The following is a 14,000-nucleotide window of genomic DNA, read 5'->3' as shown; positions in this document are numbered from 1 at the left end:
GAGTGCCATAGGGTGCAGTAGCATAGAGTGGCATCAGTGGTGTACAGTGGAGTAGAATGAAGTAGAATGCAGTAGTGTGTCATAGGGTATAGTGGCGTGAAGTGAGGTGACCTAGAGTGGCTTCAAGTGGCATAGAGGGAGTTGTGGTAGAGTGGAGTAGACTGTTATAGAATGGAGTGGTGTAGAGTGAAGTAGGGTGTGGTTTACAGTGGAGTGTCATAGAGTGGAGTAGCATATAGTGGTGTAAAGTGCTTGAGTGTGGAGTAGAGTGGAGAGGTGTAGAGTGGAGAGGTGTAGGGGCTCGATTAGACGGTCCAAGAATGGGCTACAACATTGTAGAGTGGAGTGGCATGAGGTGCTGTATGGTGGAGTGGAATAGAGTGGTGTACAGTGGAGTAGTTGTAGAATAGTGGAGTAGAGTGTCGTAGAAGAGAGTGTTGTAAAGTAGAGTACAGTGTTGTAGAGTGGAGTGGAGTGTCATACAATGGAGTGGCATAGTGTAGATTGCAGGGGCAGCTCCTCCGTTTCCGTTCCCCGCCAGCAGCAACAGGAGCTGCAAACCTTTAGAAATAAAATGATAATAAACACTGTTTATTATCATTTTATTTTTAAAGTGATGGGGTTGACGAGCAGTGTAAGGAGTGCACGGAGCACTCCCCTCAGTGCGCATATATGTTTGGCCGCCGTCTCGGGCCTGCCAAACATAGATGCACACATGGGCTCTCTCCTGCCCGGCACTGTGTTGCCAAGTTGGAGAGAGCAAGCCCAGGCTACCAGTCTGCGTTGGAGCACCCTTGTCAGGGTGCTGCAGCAAACCATCACGCTGCTCTGATCAGCGTGATGATTGGGGCAGGGCAGGAAGGGAGCCTGTGCCTGGAGAGTGAGGGTGGTGTAGCAGCAGCGACTTTTAGGTAAGTTTAATTTTATTATATATAGATTTTTTTTTGTTTGTTTTGTTTCCCCCACCCTTTGCGAAGTCTGCAGCTGGTAGATTGTCATGGAGTGTTGTAGGGTGTCATAATTTTAATCAGTAAAACCCTGGTTTAGAGGCACTATATCATTTATAGTCCCCTGAAGTTCGTTGTTTTTGAAAGTTACTGAGCATCACACTCTAGTGTTACTTTCACGCATTTTTTAATCTTGGTCTTCATCCGCCTTATACTGATTAAAATTATGATGTGTTGGTGGTGAATAACCAATTTTACTCACGTTTCTCTGTTCTCTCCAACCTATGCTGGTGCCTGGATGCAGGCAGCCAAGCTTAGATAGTAGAACCCATCAGTTACTATCAGAACAGCACGGCGTAGAGCCCCCCTCGGGGAGCCCGTCAGGCGTTGCAGCGCCGGCCTGGTGAGGAGCATCTCCCGATGATGATGCCAGTCATCCATTGTGATGCTGGAGGGCTCTTGCTCCTGAGACTCCAGGTCTTCTAGGATGTTAGAATAGTTTGGAACAGTGTACTCTAATTTATATGACATTTTACAACCCCCTCCACTATTTTGCACTTAAATAAACACCCTTGATTCACAAAACAATCTGGAGTCAGTCTGTGCTTTCACAAATGTGTATTTGCAATAACTGAGGAAAATAGCAATGTCCATTATATTGCCAACTTACCTATGTCACACAGCTCTAGTCCATGAGGTAACATAGCAGAGGTCATACAGTGGGACCCACATCTGTGAAATCGAAAGGCAAAGTGACAGGTCAGGGTCCATACACTGGGTGAAAGTGACAGACATATGATAGGTCTAACAATTGTATGAGATGTAGGAGGCAGTGATGTCTTCTTACCTGTGTCTCACTGGAAGTAGTGCTGGATCACGTTGTTTCTATTGTCGATATCCCCTTCCTCTGCCTCCTCTTCTTCACTGTCCACAGGCTCTGCAGCTGCCATAAGACCTCCTTCTGGACCATCCTCCTGCAGAAAAGGCACCTGTCGTCGCAAAGCCAAATTGTGCAGCATACAGCAAGCCACGATGATCTTGCACACCTTCCTTGGTGAGTAGTAGAGAGGCACCGGAACCTGGCCTTCAGGAGGCCGAAGGTTCTTTCTATAATCCTCCTAGTTCGCCCATGTGCCTCATTGTAGCGTTCCTCTGCCCTTGTCCTGGGATTTCTCACTGGGGTCAGAAGCCATGACAGGTTGGGGTACCCAGAGTCACCTGCAAATGTCGAGGGACAACTGTTAGACACACACTAACCCTTAGGGACAAACCCAGACCAAGACAACTATTCACAGGGTATAGGGTCCATGTCCTCGCCTATTAGCCACACACGGTGCCTCTGGAGTTGCCAACATAAGGGATTCCTCAGAATGTAAGCGTCATGCACTGAGCCAGGAAACTTGGAGTTCACATGGGAGATGTACTGGTCGGCCAAACACACCATCTGCACATTCATTGAATGGTAGCTCTTCCGGTTTCTGTACCCTGTTCACTCCTGCGGGGGGGGTACCAAGGCCACATGTGTCCCATCAATGGCACCTATGATGTTGGGGATATGTCCCAGGGCATAGAAGTTACCTTTCACTGTGGGAAAATCCTCCACCTGAGGGAAAACGATGTAGCTGCGCATGTGTTTAAGCAGGGCAGACAACACTCTGGACAACACGTTTGAGAACAGAGGCTGGGACATCCCTGATGCTATGGCCACTGTAGTTTGAAAAGAGCCACTTGCCAGGAAATGGAGTACTTACAGAACCTGCACTAGAGGGGGGATTCCTGTGGGGTCCCGGATAGCTGACATCAGGTCTGGCTCCAACTGGGCACATAGTTCCTGGATTGTGGCACGATCAAGTCTATAGGTGACTATTACATGTCTCACTTCCATTGTCGACAGGTCCACCAGCGGTCTGTACACCAGAGGATGCCGCCTTCTCCTCACCTGCCCCAGCGGACGTGCCCTATGGACGAGAACAGCAAGCACAGAGTCAGCCAACACTGAGGTAGTAAAAAAAGAATTAATTGTACTCATTTGTCAATCCGCTATGTGCCTGTCTCTGTGTGTATGCAAGGCTTAGATAGGTGTGACGCATTTAAAAATAATGCCATGTGGCCCCCTGAAATGGCGGCTGCCTGACCTGTAATGTGGGACAAAGGGATATGAGGAAACTGCGCTGGCGTTGTACACCGTCGCGGTAGCGGTTGAAGACCACGGCGCAATCCTGCTGTGGTTAACATTGGGCCCTATCGGTCCCAGGAGCCAATGACGACGTACGCCGGCGGTGACGGTACGCACTGCTGCGGACGTGACCGCCATTTTCTGTCTGTTCACTCACTTGATACCTGACCTTCGACAGGAGAGGACCTACATTGCAAGTGCTGCTGTGACCTCAGTCTGGAAGCAACGATGGCTCATGTGTCTGGGGAAAGGGCCCCTGCCTTCACATCAGAGGAGTTGGAAAAACTAGTGGATGGGGTCCTCCCCCAGTATACGCTACTCTACGGTCGTCCAGACAAACAGGTGAGTACACTGTGAGCATGCTGTATGGGCAATGCCTGTTTGGAGTGGTGTGGAAGGAAGATACTGGGGGGATGAGGCCTGCATGAGCGGACGGTGAGTGTATATGCGTCAGGGCAAGGGTGGGACCGTGGGACAATGACTGTGATGGTCCGGACGGTTAAAGTTTTTCATTTTCCCCTGTACTATTCCTCTAGGTCAGCGCCCACCAGAAGAAGGATATTTGGCCTGCCGTTGCCAAGGACGTCCATACCTTGGGGGTCCACCACAGACGGAGCACCCACTGCTGGAAAAGATGGGAGGACATTCGCCCCTGGAGCAAGAAGACAGCGGAGGCCCAGCTAGGGATGGCCTCCCAACGTGTGAGGGGTGTCCATCGCACCATGACCCCCCTGATGTTCCGGATCCTGGCAGTGGTGTATCCAGAGTTGCACGGGTGCTTGAGGGCATCACAGCAGCCACAAGGGGGTGAGTACCGTCACATCCATCTGACTCTGTGCGCATTAGGAGGTGTCTGGTTTGGGGAAGTGGGTTCCCCTAGGCAAGGTCAAGCTTTGTAGGCAAGGACCCTTTGTGAGGCAGGCTAAGTGGCACCCCAACCCCACCAGTGGTAAGAGCCATCTACACCTAATCAGGCTCCTGTGACTTCCATGTGTGCAGCAATCGGGCATAGGCCATGTACCCCATGTCCCTGTGATTAATTAGGGAGCTCTAAGTGCATGGCATAGTGCAGAGGGCTGCTGTGTCTGTAGTGTCCGCCAACGGTAGTGGTATTGCATGCACTGAACATGTCTTTCTTCTTTCTTCCCCCCCTTTTTGTGGTCTCCCTGTTCTTGTGTGCATTAGCATCATCAGGCGGAGGAGCAGTGCCACCGGAGCAGGAGGGAGCTGCATCCCACATGGCCCTAGTGGGCGAGACAATGGAGTGTGAAGTCACCAGTGGGACGGAGGGTGAAGGGAGCTCCACAGCGGGGACAGGAGCAGAGACCAGCGACACTGACTCCTCCTCTGATGGGAGCTCCCTTGCGGTGGCGGGCCCCTCTGTGCCCACCACATCTACAGGTACAGCTGCCACCCCCCCCACCAGCACCGCCCTCCCAGCAGTCCCTCAGCGTGTGTCCCGTGGCCGGTCACCCAGGAGGGTGGGCATCTCCTTCACCTCAGGCCCTGCCCCAGTCAGCCCTGCTGCCCTCAGTGAGGAGGCCATTGACCTCCTGAGATCCCTCACTGTTGGGCAGTCTACCATTCTGAATGCCATCCAGGGTGTAGAGAGGCAGTTGCAACAAACAAATGCATACCTGGAGGGCATTCATTCTGGCCAGGCAGCCCAACAGCAAGCATTTCAGGCTCTGGCCTCTGCACTCATGGCAGCCATTGTCCCTGTGTCCAGCCTCCCCCCTCCAACTTCCTCCACCCAGACCCAATCCCCAGTACCTCAGCCTATACCAAGCACACCATCAGACCAGCATGCACATACCTCAACACATAAGGGTGGCTCTGGCAAACATAAGCACCACACATCCCACAGGTACTCACACAAGCATCATACCCATGCACACATGCCAACATCCACTGCCTCCACTGTGTCCCCCTCCTCCACGTCTCCGTCCTCCCTCCCTGTCACGTCTCCACTCACACCTGCAAGCACTACATCCTCAGCCACTACCTCCATCACCAGCACGCCCATCACCACACACCGCTCATGTGCACTCACCACCCCCACTACCATTCACACATCCCCTGTGTCCTCTACCAGTGTGTCTGTGAGCCCTCCTCCCAAAGTACACAAACGCAGTCACACACCCACCCAACAGCCATCCACCTCACAACAGCCTACAGCCCATGCACCTTCACCCAAAGTCACCAAACAAACACCTCCTACAACTACTACCTCTTCCTCCACTCCCAAACCCCCTCCATCTACCCATCCCAGCGTGTCTAAAAGGCTTTTCCTATCAAATTTTGACCTCTTCCCTACACCCCCCCGTCCTTCCCCTAGGGCCAGCCTTTTCAGGTCCCAACCCAGCACCTCAGCCACCACATCACCGGGCACAGTGGTGCCAGCAATAGCGGGATTTTGAAGTGCGCAAAGCAACAGGGCTGCCAGTGTCCCAAGGAGCGAGGGCAAGGACATTCCACCACCTCCAAAACAGAAAAAGTTGCCCACATCCCAGAGGGAGAAGGCGAAAACACCTGCCACCAAGGGCTCAGGCAAGACAAAAGTTGAAAGTGGCAAGACAGCTGCGCTACCATCCAAGGTGGGGAAGGGCCTGAAAATGAAATGTTCGTCCACGTCGACGCCGACCTGCACGGAGGACAAGACCGCTACCGGCACTGCTACCTGCACCGCCACCAGCACCCCAGACATTGAGCCCTTCACCAGCACCCCAGACACTGAGCCCTTCACCAGCACCGCAGACGCTGTGCCCTTCACCAGCACCGCAGTCAGTGAGCCCGCCGCTACTGACACCGGCGCCAGCACCACAGTTAGTGAGCCTGCCACCAGCACCTCCGCTACTGACACCGCCGCCAGCACCGCAGTCAGTGAGCCCACCACCAGCACTGCAGTCAGTGAGCCCGCCACTAGCACCGCCGCTACTGACACCGGCGCCAGCACCGCAGTTAGTGAGCCTGCCACCAGCACCTCCGCTACTCACACCGCAGCCAGCACCGCAGTCAGTGAGCCCGCCACCAGCACCGCAGTCAGTGAGCCCGCCACCAGCACTGCAGTCAGTGAGCCTGCCACCAGCACTGCAGTCAGTGAGCCCGCCACCAGCATCGCCGCCACAATGACCGCAGCAAGCACCGCTGCTACTTACCCCGTCGCCAGCACCACCAGCGGCTCCGCAACATCCTGAGCCAGTGGCACCACCGCAGACATGGCTGCCATCCCCAGTGGTCATTCGTACGAGGCTGGTGGTCAGTTCCAGGGGCCTGGGCAGCTTGCATGTTGCACCACCGTCAGTGGAGATTCACATCCACTACCTCAGTCCTTGCCAGGATGAAGCACTCTGGGCACAAAGCCCCCTCCAGAACCAGTGGAGACTCACATCCACTACCTCAGTCCTTGGCAGGATGAAGCACTGTGGGCACAAAGCCCCCTCCAGAACTAGTGGAGAAAGGCATCCACTACCTCAGTCCTTGGCAGGATGAAGCACTCTGGGCACAATGCCCCCTCCAGAACCAGTGGAGATTCACATCCACTAACTCAGTCCTTGGCAGGATGAAGCACTCTGGGCACAAAGCCCCCTCCAGAACCAGTGGAGAAAGGCATCCACTAGCTCAGTCCTTGACAGGATGAAGCACTCTGGGCACAATGCCCCCTCCAGAACCAGTGGAGATTCACATCCACTACCTCAGTCCTTGGCAGGATGAAGCACTCTGGGCATAAAGCCCCCTCCAGAACCAGTGGAGAAAGACATCCACTACTTCAGTCCTTGGCAGGATGAAGAACTCTGGGCACAAGGCCCCCTCCAGAACCAGTGGAGAAAGGCATCCACTACCTCATTCCTTGGCAGGATGAAGAACTCAGGGCACAATGCCCCCTCCAGAACCAGTGGAGACTGTTATCCACTTGAGAGACTGTGGCTTTGCTCCCCCCAGGATACAGCAGCGGGCAAACCACCCACTGGAGAGACTTGAGAGACTGTGGCTTTTCACTTCCCAGGAAAAAGTAGTGGGAAACCCACCCACTGGAGAGACTTGAGGGACTGTGGCTTTGCACTCCCCAGGATACATCAATGGACATGAAGCCCCTCGTGGAGCTGGCGTCGTGCACTCATCCGGCTGAGGTGCCCCCCTTCCCTTCCCCCTGAGGTGCCTGTTTCATTTCGATCTGATGCCCCAGCAGTGTTCTCTCCGTTTCGAGTCTGGTATCGACTGTGGGCCTCGCCCATGCATTTTGGGCCCAGTGGTCCACGGACTATGAATGGTGCACTACCCGGACTTGATTGGTTGGTGTATATAATTGTTTATAATGTATATAAAGTTTTGACTAATGGATTTTTGTTGATTACAATCTTTCAACTCATTTCCTTTTGATCTTGCGTTCTTCCAGGGGGACAGGGGGGTGTAAATGTAATGTTGCAGCATGTATTGGTGTGTATGTTGTTGTGGGTGAGGGTGGGGTGGGGGTGTTGCGTGTTGAGTGTGTGTGTCACTCTCTTTTCCCTCCCCCTTCCCTGTGTTGTAGGTGCAGTACTCACCGTGGTCGTCGCCGCCGTCTTTCATGCTCCTGGTAGAGGAGCAGGAATACTATCGCAGGGAGTATTTGGAGTTCAGGCTCCATGGCATCCTGGTTCCTTGTGGGTTGTGTAGAGGTGAGTGTTTTCCCTTCCAAGTCCTGTTTCCGCTGTGTTTTTGTTTGCGTTGAATCACCCCGGAAAAGGTGGCGGATTGGCCTGTCATAATAGTGTGGGCGGTACATTGTCTTCCACCTCTCTGTTGGCGGTGACCGCCATGCTGTTTGTTTGTACCGCTGTGGCGGTCGGAGTGTTAAAGTGGCTGTCTATGTTGGCAGTTTCTGCCATGGGCGTGATTCCATTTTTTTTACATCCGGCCTGTTGGTGGTCTTACCGCCGCTTTAACACTGACCGCCAGGGTTGTAATGAGGGCCTATGTGTTGAATGTCTCAGGACAAGCTTCCAGATAAAAATGTGTTCATCCTTTCTATTTAATCACACATAACCTATTGCTGTGTCTATTTGAGCAAGTAACCTAAAACATTTTTACTGGGCATGTTTTCTTGACTAAAGTAAGGAAACCATGAATTATGATTCTAAGCATGAAAGAGTCCTTGTGGTGATATCATAGCTCGCCATGATGATGTATAGAAGTCAATGCCATTTGAGTCTGAAAGTAACAATATTTTAGTTAGAAGGGTAAACTAAGATTTTGCTGCTTCTAAGTCTTCAACTTGAGGTTCAGCTTGAGGGACACGGCAGAGCGGAGTAGTACCTAAAGTGGCCACTCCTTTATGCCACACTGAGTTGGCTCCTGGGTGGGTGTTTTGTTTTCCTCCAGGCAGGTCCACACTAGCCTGAGAGGTGGGCATGGTACTGCAGAGCAGTTGCTGAGTAAACTGGTGCAGAGAATCACCAGTCTACATATGTGGTGATGTTGCAGGAGACCACATCACAGTGGACAAGTTAGGCTATTCTCCACTCAACATCATCAATCAATGCACTGATACGGGAAGACTGAAGGAAGCTTTTAGTGGCTGATACTGGTCTGCTACCATGGCGAGATAGTGAAGCATATGAACACCTCACATCTGAACAAACTAAGCACAAAACTGCTTCAAGGCAAGGAGGCACAAGATAGCATCTGCATGGTCAGACTAAGGCAGGCTCTTCTGTTGGCACCACATGGTCAACTGGGAGAGGCAGCATTAGGGTGGGGAGAACCTGCCACACTGGTCTCTGAATTCGTGGCTGTAAAAGGTAGGCCTGCAGTAATAACATAGACAGAGGCACTATATGGATCAAGCAGACTATGCGCACTCTGGTCTATCTACAACACTAACAATCCCCTCCAGACCCCACCAAAGCCCCTTCCTATTCAGCCCAGCTATTGTTGGGGGTGAGAGGTGGTGACACCTTTATCATGGAGAATGCTTGATATGAGGAGGGAGTATGCTTCCCTATGTAAAGAAATGCAAGATATTGTCAATATATGTCTAAACTCTTGACTATATGTGCACAATCTTAGTTGAAGTGGTGATGACTGTGGTGCACCCAGGCACATTGTGCTGTGGAATGGGAGCCACAGACATTAGGCTCAATACAGCTGATAGGTAGAATAAAATGGTTATGTGCCTACTAAGAATTGTGACCTGAACCTAATGTTTTCATCATGCCCAGCATGACTACTTTTTATTTAAAAAAATGATAAAAGCCATGAAGCATATGGTGAAGCAGCACACTCTAAAACCTCAAAATTCCAGCGATAACCCTATATTCTACCATGAAGGAAATATCCACAAAACAGATTTACTATGTTGAAATTGGTCTTCAAGCTACCTGATGTGTGGAATGAATGGTACCTCTGTGTGAATTAACATTTCATCCTGGAATGTGAGCCTAAAACTGACAAAAAAGGAGGAAGCAAATCATTCCTCGACAACTATCTTGACTAGGGCCAGGAGATATGGTATTTCCACCATACATATGTAGACCTGGAGATTTGCTTCCACCATATCAATATAGGTATCTATTGTATCCCTAATAAAGGTGGACATTGAAAATTTGGTGGGCTTTCTAAACCACCTTGCTTGATGTGACACTTGACGTTCCCCTAGAATTCCAGAGGTTGTATAATACACTCCTGGAAAACACCTAGGGATGATGAACCAAGATCCATTATTATGTGTTTTCTTCCACCACAACATGCCAGGCCTTCAGGCAGTACAGATAAAGAATGGCCCTTTTATTCTCAAAGTCAAAGCTGTTCTTGTCTCAGCAGATTATTTGTCAGATATCAATGGCAGAAGCAAGTTTTTAGCCCTGAGACAGTGAGATATCAGATCTGGCTTCTTTTACCTAGAAACCACGTTAATCATGTCCTTAGGTAAAACACCCAAACACACCAAAGCAGAGGCTCTGAAGTACTTTTTGGACTCTCCAGGGCCCATCCCGATGGACACAGCAAAGAGTTCTGAAGTACAACATAATAATAAGCACTGTGGACATCAGGATTACCAGAATATGACCCTTAGGAATACACCCAAATAGGCTGGGTCTTCCTTCCCTGCCACAAGAAAACAGTGTGGACATGCACCAGCTCACTTTATGCTGTGTCTTCTCTTGAACTTCGGAAGGGGACATCTAGAATGAGCTGGTGACTCTGCAGTTCCCCTGATATCTAGATGGGATGGACACCACAGTTACAATGGTCTGTTTGAACAGAGATTTGCAGATTGTGGCAAGACATTCTAAAGTCTAATGGTGGAGATAAGGCTCTACGGAGACATGCAGGTGAATCTTCAAAACAGCCTTCATTCCGACAAGTAAGACCGTTCTTTAGCCTAGCAATAGATTACTAATAGACCCTTTTCATAAATATATTTAAAGTAGCAGTACAGTTTAGCTTTTTATGGGAAACTCAGAAGAATCTGGGTTGGTGTGTTTATTATGATTGTATGCTGTTGGCTGACAACACAGAAAGGCTTTGTCACGTTGGATACATGTTACTAATTCTCTGATGTCTACTTCCAAATTTAAAGTGTGCAGTGCAGTTGGGCAGAAGTGGCTGTAGAAGACGGTCACATTTTATTGGTGCAGCCCATTTTGTTGTAGATTTTGCAAATGCTAAACTACAGGCATGGCAGACGTATATGCAGACAGAATGCTCTCTGTGTGGATACTATTTTAATTCCTGAACCATATTCCACAAAACTGTGCAAAGTTATGTAAAATGCAAATCTGTCATTTTGTACTATATTTTAGAGTGTAATACATCAGCAGGTAAATTTTTGGTGCAAAGATGCATTTAAAAAAGAGGACTTCATACAACAGCCACTCGTGTGCTGTTGTTTACCACAAATTGAACCATTCACAGTAATTTTTACAGAGAACCGGCGCAAAAGTACTTGAAATTATGTTATAATGTAATTTCCAGAATTTTGCTTAACAAGCATACATAATAATAAGCATAAATAATAACAAGCATAACTAATAATAAGCGGGATTTGTGGAATTTGACTCCGTGGAATACAGCTGAGTTGCATAAAAGCTCTGGAAGATTCCTCAGAGTTCTGCCAGTAGGCAGAAATAGGCATGCCACGCTGCTGGTGCTGTGATTTAGCTCCGACAGTGGGTTCCACGTTGAAAAGTAATGCACAAAGGGCACCACGCAGAGCGCCAGAGGGTGCAGCTACTTGAGTTGATTTTGCTGTTGCTTGAGTAGATTCACTACTTGAGTGGAAGCCTTTATAATAGCAAATGGTTGCAACTGCATGCGGATGTCAGATGTCCTCCCAGCCCCTGGAAATCACACTGTGGGACGCCTAATCAACTTATCATTCTGGAGCCGAGAGCAAGAAAAAAATTTGACTCGTGGCAATCCATGGAATTTTTACGTAACTTTGCGTTACTCTTGTAATGTTGAGTCACCAAAATGTTCCCAGTTCCACAGGAGGAACAGAACATTTCAACCCCAACCCCATACTGCAGTCTCCCAAATTCTGAGCATCAAACTTTGAAGGCTGGGCTTTTTCTCTCCATGGCCCGACTGTCTGGAATTCTGACTTAAGGAGACTGAATGTCACCTTACTCTGTTAGAGAGTGAGCAACCATACGCCCTTTCATTCTGCCACATATAGTAACCTTCTCTATCTCGGTTGTTCTAAGGCGTTTCCCAATCTACCTTGCCTCAGAGAAATGCACAGTATGAAAAGTCCTCCGATACAATGAACACAATAAACTTTAGAGGATAGACTACATTTAGAAAGGAACATGCCTCAATCTCGGTAATGTTTCACTCAAAAAAACACCTACTTAATCTTCCTGAAACCTGCTATTAATAAAATTCAGAAGCTCTCATGGAAGAGCTTCTTTCAAGTAGCTCCAACTAGCTTCAGCCATCGCCATATGGAAAGTGATGACGCAGTTATCTGTTTTATTTCAAATCCCACTGGCTTGTTTTTCTATTATTAAATCAGACATTTCTCTCTGTGAGACGCGCACACCAAGGGCCGAGAATTATTTTTGTTCTTTCTGGATTGCACAAACTTTGGGGTGCAGTATGCAATGTCTAAGCACATAGAAAGAGCATTTAGGAAATGCAGTATGAGGTTTCAATAAATGTATCAATTACTTTAATTTGTACAATTTGTGTCGCCGCGCTCGTTGCATTACTCTTGAACAAAACTCGTGAGTTAGATAGGAAATGCATTTTTTTGTAGTAGTGTGCATTCTGAAAGTATCTCTGTTTAACCCTGTTACATTATTTCATGATCATATTTACATCACCCTCTTGTTCCTATTTGTGAAATATTTCTTTGAGTTAATGATGCCTTTAACTTTCTACTACATTGCAGTAGTAATTTGGTGGTTTTCTAATGCAGGTATATCTTTTTTTAGTGTTATCGATGGGATGAATGCTGGTGCTGCAAATGATTCATGCAACTGCCATCCGTGTAGGTTGGCTATAGAAATGTCCCACCTTGACTTGCTTTCAGGAGTCCTTAACTCTGTGCAGACGCTTTAGGGACATATCCTTCATATAATAGATTCATCCAGAAATATATTCAAAAGCTCCGGGAAGTACAAGTCAAAAAGCCACTCATTGTCTGAATCTGAAAAAAACTCACACCTTGGCACTGTCCCTAAAGAGTTCTATAGGGTTACCATTGGCAAAAACAATAAAATCAAAACCTCCGTCTTTAATCCATGCAATCGACTTGGCCTAAAGTATTTACAGAAACTGATACCCCACTCTGTATTTAACCAAAGCTGAGATCAAACTAAGTGAACATGACAATACAAACGAGCTTCAACTGTAAAATGCAAGTAGCCATATCAATTCTCGTCATAGGCACCCATCTCTAGAACTCTTTACCAAACTTGGCAACCACTCAAACTTAAGAGCCTTCAAAACACTCAGAAGATGAGCCTCTTCTAGGCCTTCTCGTCTCCCACCAGCACAGCTTCAACTTCTTGAGTAGTTCTCATTTGCAGACCACCAAGGATGGTAGCTGAATCCCCTAGGTTCGTGGCTATTGATCACTGACTGCTAGCTAATAATAATGTGATGTGGGTTTGAGGTAGCAACAGGTGACAGGCATGAGAGCACCTGAAGTAATGTCCACAGTGAACAGCAGCAGGATCTCTACTGTTTGTTGTCTCACCGATGTAATTCTGCCGAGGCTGACGTGTTCTGGGCTTCAATGGGAGAAGGGAACAGTGTGCATGGCCAGCTGACTGGGTAAGTGTAAGAACAGATAGCATCAAAGGTTGACAAATCGATTAGCTTCTCATGCATACCTTACACTAGAAATAACTTTGTGTGCCTCCACCTCCACCGTGTATCACATCTCAGAGAAGACTAAAGGGTCTCTTTCCTCCCAGCACTAGAGATGAGTACAGTGACACCCTTCAGCACCTGCCTGGTTGGAAACAGCATTGTTATTTGAAGCAGTGGCATAACGACAATTAAGGGGGGCCCCTTGCAAAGTACCTTTAGGGGCCCCGTGCCCCTATATCCAGTCAGGGGATTGCCACAGTGTACTGTGCTGAGGGGGGCCCTGGGTGCTGGGAGGGACTTTGTTATGCCACTGACTTGAAGAGACACCCTTGCATAAGGGGGTCTCTTAGCAGGCCTACTGGGAAGGAACATACAGTGAAAGAGGACACTTGAAAGTGACAGCTGGTCGTCTGTATTAGACCGGGCATCCTTGGTGTGGTTTCCCCTAACCTTTTGCCTTTTGAGTTCTGACCTGTTTTGCTGACCTAGTTTTTACTAGTTTTAAGACTCTAGGCACTTTACCACTGCTAGTCAGTGCTAAAGTGCATAGGCTCTCTACTTAAAAGATTTTTACA

This window comes from Pleurodeles waltl, chromosome 6, assembly GCF_031143425.1.
Source record: "Pleurodeles waltl isolate 20211129_DDA chromosome 6, aPleWal1.hap1.20221129, whole genome shotgun sequence".
Lineage (NCBI taxonomy): Eukaryota > Metazoa > Chordata > Amphibia > Caudata > Salamandridae > Pleurodeles > Pleurodeles waltl.
The sequence above is the reverse complement of the archived record's forward strand: the minus strand, read 5'-3'. Positions refer to the sequence as shown.